The 10,648-nt window shown below is 39.5% G+C and overlaps 1 pseudogene; it reads right to left on the bottom strand.

The window, feature by feature from the left end:
* Positions 1 to 781: 781 nt before the first annotated feature.
* Positions 782 to 10,336, bottom strand: LOC129869325 (cytochrome P450 2J2-like; annotated as a pseudogene).
* Positions 10,337 to 10,648: the final 312 nt, after the last annotated feature.

A 10,648-nucleotide genomic window follows, 5' to 3' on the forward strand; every position in this document is an offset into this window, starting at 1 on the left:
ATTATACACATTTTGCCATAAGGTGGAGGCAAATGTTTGCAGCTTATAATATGGTAACTGATGATCAATGGGCCCCACCCCAGTCGGTAATTCGACCATGCTTACTACAAGTTAAGATACCTGTCCGCTAGAGTAACTTACCAATCTTAAAAACTTTAGCTGACATTGGCAAAATGTGAGTGCTGATGCAGAACCAAATTTCAAAATTGCACCTTGTGTATTCTATTATTCTAACTCTCAACAGTAAGTTGAGACACTGACTGAGTTCCACAAAAAAAAAAATTAATATACTGCATATACATGTATATATTTTTTTATTCGTCCGCTGGCCTACAAAATGGGGGTCACTGCCTGTTGCCCATCACTGTTGTAAATGAAGTACATGATTTACGTTGAAAGTCTAAAACACACTACTGCATTATCAATCTAATCTTCCCTTCTTCATCAAGTTCAAGCTAGGACTACAAAACATGGTTTGAGACCTTGATATGTCGGCTATTAGTGGTATATGCATTGTCATTACATAATTGTATTAGTACTACTATCATTACATAAGTGTGTTTTCTCCATCTGTAGCCCGTTCAGTTTTTTGGTGTGATGAAAGAATTACACTTTGGTTTTTGCTATTTCCTTTCAATTTGTGTCAGACAACCAGGTGAAGGGAGTTTCTAATAATCAATTACTTTAGTTGATCAATCAAGTACAAGGGAGGAGAGAAAACCTGCAGACACTTGGCCCTCCGGGAATTGAGTTTTCACCCCTGCAAAATGCTGTGGGGGCCTCATCGAAGTGTTGCACACAGCTGGCAGGGCTTGGGACTGTGTGTAGATCCCATCTTAAAGTCCAGGCTGGGTTCCACCCCTGGGGGAGAGGAGAAGGTGAAACTGCAGCAGGGAGGTGAAGAACAGGAACAGTTCAATTTTAGCTAGCTGCTCCCCAGGACACACCCTCTTAGCTGATGGGAGAATCAATCACAGAACACCTTCTCTAACTCTCCGTGTAAAGTATAAAACAGTAACTATGCTAGCACTAACATACTCTAGCTATAGAGACAAGTCAATGATTCAACTTCAGTTAAACTGAGTCAACTATTACCATGTAAGGAGGATGAGTTGTACATGTGCTATTTCCTGTAGGGCAGCATCATTTGGCACCAATCTGGGGTCAAATGACATGGAAGAGATGTAGTACCATATTACATAAAGAGAACGGTAGGATACATGTAGCACAGTATTACCTAAAGAGAATGGAAGGAATGCGTCTCTCTTCCTGAACTTGCCCTCCTGATCCAGGAAGTGTGCAGGGTTGAAGGTGTGAGGGGTCTCCTACTCTGACTCATCAAACAGGACAGACTGGAGGGTACCTAACACCATGGTGTTCTGAGGTGACAACAAAACAGACATGATCTCATCAACTCACTGTATTATTTTCTAGATACAACTAGTACACGGTGTACACAGTGTTATGGCAACAAAGCTTTATGTATAGTTGAAATTAGTAAGGGATAAACGCAGACATTCTGTACATTAACTGGTGGTCCCGTGTGGCTCAGTTGATAGAGCATGGCACTTGCAATGCCAGGGTTGTGGGTTCAATTCCCACGGGGGGACCAGGATGAATATGTATGAACTTTCCAATTTGCAAGTCGCTCTGGATAAGAGCGTCTCTTAAATGTAAATGTTAACTAGGAAATGATGGGCAACGCTCCCGAGTCCATTTGCGATGTTCATTTTTCAAAGGTAATGTACATTACGGATGTGTTTATCCAACTTGTACCACAGTTGTCAAAGAAAACAATACTCAAGCACAAATTTACTGGTATGTTCAGGCACATATTGTGTCATGATTTCAAAGTGTCCTGATATCTTTTCCAACTGTCCTGATATGCCCATTCTAGAATGCCCTTTTAGCCAAACAGAAACGAGTATTCTACAACGCTGTGGTATCTAACTCTTTTTCGAATGTTGTTATGGACACAGTCAAACAACGGACGTGATGGATTTGACGGATGGATTCGCTAAACTGCAGCACTCCATTGGCAAACTTGCCAGAGTAAATTATTTGAAAGAGTCAATTTATAAAGTCATGTAAACAAGTGTAAGTGTATATGTGTAATTTTATTTTTTATTTAATTCAAGTTCGCTAACGTTACTAGACCTACTAGTAGGCTAGTTCTGTTGAGCTAATAATGTTAGTTGTGTTGTGGTAGAGTTAATTAAGGCCCAGACCATCCACCAAGCCAATAACTATAGCCTAATGATACATGTAATGATAAAATATAGGCTACATAACTATAAAACTTTGTTGAGCATCCACACTAGAGGAAAGTTGATAGTTTATTGTTTTACAGTTCTACATTCCTACAGTCCTACACCTGTCAATCAACTGATCAATGCATCCTACTTCTGCCTATGAATAATGTTGTAACACAAGACCAGGTTTCTAACACACAGATATTGATTCAAACCATTCAGTGCTTTCAGGATGTGTTCATTGTCATAGTGACAACTGAAAATAATACTTCAATGTAAATGTAGGTCTAATGAAAAATTATGTAGTAACTTGTATTTAAATGTAGCAATTCAGCAACAAACACTGTTTGGCCTGCACATATTTTACAGCATGTAATGGCCTCATTGCTCAAATGGTTTGCAAGTGATTGCCATTGGTCTAATGGTTGTTAATTCCTTTGGGTCTTCTTTTTCACTGTGATCATCTCTGTATGTCTTGTGCACCTATTTGCAATGCATCCGTGTAACATGCATTTTCTACGCTGTAGGCCTGTTCCACCTTCAGCAATTAGCAAGAGCAAGCCAACTTCTTTCCCGGGATAGAGTAGTAGGCCTAGTATAAATACATGTTCTTTAGCTTTGTAGCCTATAGATTTTCCTGGGATTTCACGAGAAGTGGAATGGCCTATAGCCTGTTGCGCAAGGGAACCGATGAGAGAGGCTAGTGATCTGTTTCCAACATAAGAAGCTAAGTATTAGCTAGATATTAGGCCATTCGTTAGCTAAATATTAGCGATATAAGCTAAATATTTACCTGTCAAAGTTCAAGAAAAATAAGATAACAGATTATCAAATGACAGATCTGTAGTGAGTTTCTCCAGGCTGCGCTCTGTGGTCCCCAGTCACGCAAAGCTCCACAGTATGGATTAGGCCTAAATTTTTAGACAAGAAAATGATTAAACAATGGGCTACAACAACAGAGTGCAATGAGGAGTGAGTTATTGTTGTCAAGAGAATACGCAATTATTGTCCATGGGCTGTACACTTCAGTGATGCAGGCTAATTTGAATAACCACTCACATGTCCTGTTTTGTTTCATGCTGAAATAACTGCATGCCAACAGCCTAGGCCTGACTATGTAACCATTTGGACCAGTTTAGGTCTATTCTAGACTGTTTAGAAGGTCCAGAAAGTTACATTAGCAGGACACTCACTATTTTGTCAGAATGTAATCCGGTATTAAGATACAGTAGGCCTACTATTGAAAATAGGGGCTTCACCTTTCCTACACTATTTCACATTCAGCAAGCAAGAGCAAGCGTGCACCTCTCTTCCAATAGGCTATTAGTAAGTTGCTTTCACTCGTTCTGTGGCCCTTGTTAAGGTCAACGGCATCTGTCAAAGGCATCATGAACCTTATCAAGTACCAGGACATTTCAGCCACAAAACTGGTTGCCACTGCCATGACATTGACAATTGTCCACTAGCAGATCTTCCAGCAATACAATAACCTCAAGCACACATCAAAATCCACAAAGAAATGGTTAGATGACCACAAAATCAACATTTTGCAATGGCATCTCAGTCTCCGAACTTGAACCCCATTGAAAACCTGTGGTTAGTCCCGTGTAGCTCAGTTGGTAGAGCATGGCGCTTGCAACGCCAGGGTTGTGGGTTCGATTCCCACGGGGGGCCAGTACAAAAAAAAAAAGTATGAATGTATGTACTTGTAAGTCGCTCTGGATAAGAGCGTCTGCTAAATGACTTAAATGTAATGTAAATGTAATGTTTGAATTGAAAAGGGCAGTCCATAAACGCAGACAAAGGATATCAAGTATTTGGAAAGATTTTATATGGAGGAATGGTTTAGGATCTCTTCCAATGTCTCATAAAGCATTTTAGAAAAAGGCTCAGTGTCATTATCCTCACAAGGGAAGGGTGCTGGAGTATTGAAAACTGGGTATCCAATCATTTTGACCCTTATCTTAAAAAAGGTATTACTTGTTAAACCAAATCTCTTTCTCTGAGAAATTTAATTAGTATACAATAATAACATTTGTCACTTTTTTTGCATGCAATACTACAGCTCAGTTCTGATGTGATTAATAAGGAGCATCCAGATGCTGCACTTGATGAATTTATGAAATTGCTTCTTCCAATTATTGATAAACATGCCCCTGTTAAGAAACGGACTGTTAGAACTGTTAAGGCTCCATGGATTGATGAGGAATTGAAAAACTGCATGGTTGAAAGAAATGGGGAATAAGGAGTGGCTAATAAGTCTGACTTCACATCTGACTGGCTGACTTACAGCAAGTTGAGAAATGATGTGACTAAACTCAAACAAAAAGAAGAAGAATCTGTTTTATGAAACCAAGATCAAAAAACTGTGTAGTACTTTAAATGAAATTATGGGCAGAAAGACAAATTCAACTCCACCTTTCATCGAATCAGATGGCTTATTTATCACAAAACCATTTGATGTTGCCAGTTATTTTAATGATTACTTAATTGGCAAAGTGGGCAAAATTAGGCAGGAAATGCCAACAATAAACAGTGAGCCATTGTACTCATGCAGAAAAAAAAAATATGAAAGAAAAGCATTGTAAGTTTGAATTTTGTGAAGTTAATGTGCGAGAGGTGGGGAAATTATTGTTATTAATCAATTATGAGAAACCTCCTGGCATTGACAACTTAGATGGAGAGCTACTGAGGATGGTAGCTGACTCTATAGCCACTCCGATATGTCATACAGTAACTTTAATCTGAGTCCAGAGGAAAGTCTTTGTCCTCCGGCCTGGAGGGAAGCCAAAGTCATTCCGTTAAAGGGGTAAAGCGGCCTTTACTGGTTCTCACAGCAGACCTATCAGATTGCTGCCAGCTCATAGCAAACTGTTGGGAAAAAATGCATTTGACCAAATACAGTGACATTTCACTGTAAACAAATTAACAACAGACTTTCAGCATGCTTATAGAAAAGGGAACTCAACATGTACTGCACTGACAGAAATGACTGATGATTGGTTGAAATACATTGATAATAAGAAGATTGTGGGAGCTGTACTAATAGATTTCAGTGCAGCCTTTGATATTATTGACTATAATCTGTTGTTGAGAAAACGTACGCCACCGGTCAAAAGCTTTAGTACACCTACTCATTCAATAGATTTTTCTTTATTTTTACTATTTTCTACATTGTAGAATAATAATGAAGACATCAAAACTATGAAATAACACTATTAAATAACACTAAAACTATTATAAAACCCTTTTGCAATTATGTTAGCACAGCTGAAGACTGATGTCCTGATTAAAGAAGCAATAAAACTGGCCTTCTTTAGACTAGTTGAGAATCTGGAGCATCAGCATGTGTGGGTTTGATTACAGGCTCAAAATGGCCAGAAACAGAGAACTTTCTTCTCAAACTTGTGAGTCTATTCTCGTTCTGAGAAATGAAGGTTATTCCAGGTGTGAAATTGCCAAGAAACTGAAGATCTCGTACAACGCTCCCTTCTCACATGGAATTGCCTTAATTTCTCAGAACAAGAACAGACTGACGAGTTTCAGAAGAAAGTTATTTGTTTCTGGCCATTTTGAGCCTTGGATTAGCTAACACAACGCTCCATTGGAACATAGGAGTGATGGTTGCTGATAATGCGCCTCTGTACGCCTATGTAGATATCCCATAAAAAATCTGCCGTTTCAAGCTACAATAGTCATTTACAACATTAACAATGTCTACACTGTATTTCTGATCAATTTGATGTTATTTTAATGGACAAAATTGTGCATTTCTTTCAGAAACAAGGACCTTTCTAAGTGACCCCAAACTTTTGAACGGCAGTGTAACTCAGAGGGTTTTCTTTAATGGAAGCTTCTCTAATGTCAAACATGTAAAGTGTGGTGCACCGCAAGGCAGTTCTCTAGGCGCTCTACTCTTTTCTATTTTTACCAATGACCGGCCACTGGTTTTAAAGAAAGCATGTGTGTCCATGTATGCTGATGATTCAACCATATACGCATCAGCAACCACAGCTAATGAAGTCAATGAAATCCTTAACAAAGAGTTGCAGTCTGTTTTGGAATGGTTGCCCAGTAATATACTGGTCCTGAACATATCTAAAACTAAGAGGATTGTATGTGGTACGAATCATTCCTTAAGTTCTAGACCTCAGCTGAATCTGGTAATGAGTGGTGTGGCTATTGAACAAGTTGAGGCGACTCAATTACTTGGGGTTACCTTAGATTGTAAACTGTCATGGTGAAAAAATATAGATTCAATGGTTGTAAAGATGGGGAGTAGTCTGTCCGTAATAAAGAGATGCTCTGCTTTTTTGACACTACATTCCACAAAGTAAGTCCTGCAGACTCTAGTTTTATCTTATCTTGATTATTGTCCAGTCATAGGGTCAAGTGCTGCAAAGAAATATCTAGTTAAGCTGCACGTCTTGCTAGTCAATGTAATGAGAATGCTAATGTTAATATTATGCATGCCAGTCTCTCTTGTTTAAGAGTTGAGGAAAGACTGAATACATCACTTGTTTTTATAAGAAACATTAATGTGTTTGAAATTCAAAATTGTTTGCATAGTCAACTTACACACAGCACTGACACACACACATATCCCACCAGACCAGCCCCCAGGGGACATTTCACAGTCCCCAGGTCCAGATGAAATTCAAGGAAAAATACAGTATTATGTTGAGCCAAGAGTGCATGGAAGTCCCTTCCAACTTATATAGCGCAAGTGAACAGCAAACCTGGTTTAAAAAACAAATAAAGCAACACCTCACTGCACAACTCCTCTCCCCCATGTGACCTACTTGTTGTGCGCATGCACTGACATTTATGTGTAACTGATAGATGCGCATGCACACACACACACACACACACACACACACACACACACACACACACACTACATGTTCATGTTTTTAAATGGATGTAAATAGTAAACTCTTCAGTTTGTAATGTATTTTTCGTTATATGTTGGACCCCAGTAAGACTAACTCTCGCCATTGTGTCGGCTAATGGGGATCCTAATAAATCAAATCAATTTTTCCTTTGCCATCCTCAGTGGCAACGTTCTTATCTCTTGCTTGCTGCTAGTTAGTTTACTAGCTACGGCTACATAGTCACAACCTCTGCAAACAGAACAAAAGCAAAGTTTATTGCGTCAGTTTGTTTAAGCTTTTTATCCTGCTTATACCAGTTGCCAAAGAAAACAAGACTAAGCACATTTCCGTTGATAGTTTACTTTATATAGGCAAATTCATACTCTCAACTTTTGGTTTGCCATAGACCGGCGATCCAGTCGTTCATTCGATTAGTTCTATATTTATGGACGCGACCCAGTTGTTCGTTCTTTATGTTCCATTGCAATGCTCACTGGCAAAGTTCTTATCTAGCTAGCTACAGATAACACAGTCACAATCTCTGCAACCAAAATAAGAGCACAGTAGCCATTTTCTATTGACATTCATTTGGATACATCCATAACAATGAGCTGATAAGGCCGATTTTGCCTGGCATACAGTGGCTTGCAAAAGTCTTCACCCTCCTTGGCATTTTTTTCCTGTTTTGTTGCCTTACAACCTGGATTTAAAATAGATTTCTGGGGGGTTTGTATCAATTGATTTACACAACATGCCTACCACTTTGAAGATGCAATTTCTTCTGCAATTTTAGTCTCATCTGATCAGAGTACCTTCTTCCATATCTTTGGCGAGTCTCCCACATGCCTTTTAGCAAACACCAAACATGTTTTCTTTAAGCAATGGCTTTTTTTGTCCACTCTTCCGTAAAGCCCAGCTCTGGGGAGAGTACAGCTTAAGGTGGTCCTATGGACAGTGTTACAGATCCAAGTATTATGTGTGTATCCTGTGTTTCTTTTCTCTCCTTCTCCCCTACTCACAGGTGACAATCATCATTCCCCAATCAGTCATCAATCAGTCGCTAATCGGAAGACACCTGCTCCTTTTCTCCTACCCAATCACATTCCCTTTCCCTTGGTTTAAAAACCCTGTCAGTTGTTTTCTCTTGAGCTTAATTCTCTTTGTCAATGCCATCTGTCTGTAGATCTCTTGTGTGGTTTAGCATCTACATGTCACTTTGTCCCCACCTGTGAGTATTGTGTTTGTTATGGTGTTTGAGTGTTTGTTTGATAGTGGGAAAAGGGGGTAACCAGACAGGTCGCCCATGGGCATACACTACCCGTAGGTAAACTTTGTTAAATACACTAGTTAGAACTGGGTGGACCACCCCCTGTATTTTTGGTTAGTTAGTTAGCTGTTGGTGAAGTAGGCTAGTCTAGCTTAGGGGTGTTTGTGGATACTTATTATTTCTTTCCTTGGGTCCAGTTCAGCCCCTTTTCCTGCCCCCCCCCCCCCCCCCATTACCGTGTGTTTGTAAATAAACCCAGAGTGTTTGACGGTAGATATTAGTTGTCGTGGTTATTTCGTTCTCACTCTTTGTCACTACTATAATTTGCATGAGTAATGTTACGGGTCCCATTACCATCCACCCTAGACTGTCGGGCCAAAGGGATTCGTAACAGACAGATACTCTAATCTTCGCTGTGGTCCTTGCAGCTCCTTCAGGGTTATCTTTGGTCTCTTTGTTCCCTCTAATGCCCTCCTTGCCTGGTCCATGAGTTTTGGCAGGCTTGTTGTGGTGCTATATTCTTTAAATTTTTTAATAATGGATTTAATGGTGCTCCGTGGGATGTTCAAAGTTTCGGATATTTTTTTATTACCCAACCCTGATCTGTACTTCTCCACGACTTTGTCCCTGGTCTGTTTGGAGAGCTCCTTGGTCTTCATGGTGCTGCTTGCTTGGTGGTGCCCCTTGCTTAGTGGTGTTTCAGACTCTGGGGCCTTTCAGAACAGGTGTATATATACTGAGATCATGTGACAGACCATGTGACACTTAGATTGCATACAGGTGGACTTTATTTAACTTATTATGTGACTTCTGAAGGTAATTGGTTGCCCCAGATCTTATTTAAGGGCCTCATATCAAAGGGGGTGAATACATATGCACGCACCACTTTTCTGTAGTATTTTTTTGAAATAAGTAATTTTTTTTTAAAATTTCACTTCACCAATTTGGACTATTTTGTGTATGTTCATTATATGGAATCCAAATAAAATCCATTTAAATTACAGGTTGTAACACAACAAAGTAGGAAAAAATGCCAAGGGGGATGAATACTTTTGCAAGGCACTGTAGCTAGAAAAGTGTGCCTTCTCGTCAGGACACTGCCTGTTAATTACGAGGAGATAGGATTGCATATCAAACACTAGGCTAGAAGCTAGCTAAATAGTTTGTTGATAGCAAACCTGCCAATATGACAACCAAATAAAAAAATATCAGTTGCTGAAAACAGCTTGTCAAACTAGAAACATGTTGAAGGATTTGACAGATTTAGTGACTGAGGTGATGGGAGAAATTCATTTACCACTTTAGGTCATCAGACGCTCCCCCTAAAAATATGTCTCGGCAAAAACAAATCAATCAATTTTTTTCCTCGTTGCATCTGCGTTTACAATGTATCCAATTTCAGTTTTTGTAGTTGTTGGTTTAACTTTCTGTAACTTTGTAGCAAGTATGGTCTGCATGTGTAGGTGCATATTGCGTGATGATTGCAAGGTGTCCCGATATCTTTTCCAACTGTCCTGTTATCAGGTTTTAATCTCCATTCTAGAAACTAGTTTTCAACAATGCTGTGGTATAATAATGAATAAACCCTATACTTTTAAGTCCCTATGATAAATGACCCTATCAGTTTGTGTCCCTACTGGCCCTACTCCCTACCACATTTAAGGCTTCTAAATGAACAAACAACACTCTGACAACATACAATACATTGAGTTGCATTTGAGTTATGAGGAACAAATCCTTGAGTTTTGCAGTAAGTGGTCCCTGAGATGACTGACCTTAGGGATGGTGTACCCTCCAACCTCAGTGTCTTTAGTGGCCTTGCGGAATACATTGAGCGGTATGATATTCCCCATCTTCTGTGTCTCATGGATGACTACATCTGTGTAGGGCATGCTGTCCCTCTCTTCCATGGAGGGCTGCTGTGATGACCCAACAATTCCATTTATTTATATAGCCCTTTTTACATCAGCAGTTGTGACAAAGTGCTTTACAGATATCCAGCCTTAACCCCAAAGAGCAAGCAATGCAGAAGCAGAAACACAGTTGCCAGGAAAAACTCTAGAAGGAAGGAATCTATAAAGAAACTTAGAGAGGAACCCAGCTCAGAGGGGTTGCCAGTCCTCTTCTAGGGTCAATGCTAATATGAACGCCTGTCTAGTTCAGTCATATTTAATGATTATTCTAAATATAATATAAATTAATTAAACAAAAAAGGAGAGAGAGACTTACTTCAGCCCAAATGCCTCCTTCCAAAT

The sequence above is a fragment of the Salvelinus fontinalis genome, chromosome 14 (genome assembly GCF_029448725.1).
Source record: "Salvelinus fontinalis isolate EN_2023a chromosome 14, ASM2944872v1, whole genome shotgun sequence".
Taxonomy (NCBI): Eukaryota; Metazoa; Chordata; class Actinopteri; order Salmoniformes; family Salmonidae; genus Salvelinus; species Salvelinus fontinalis.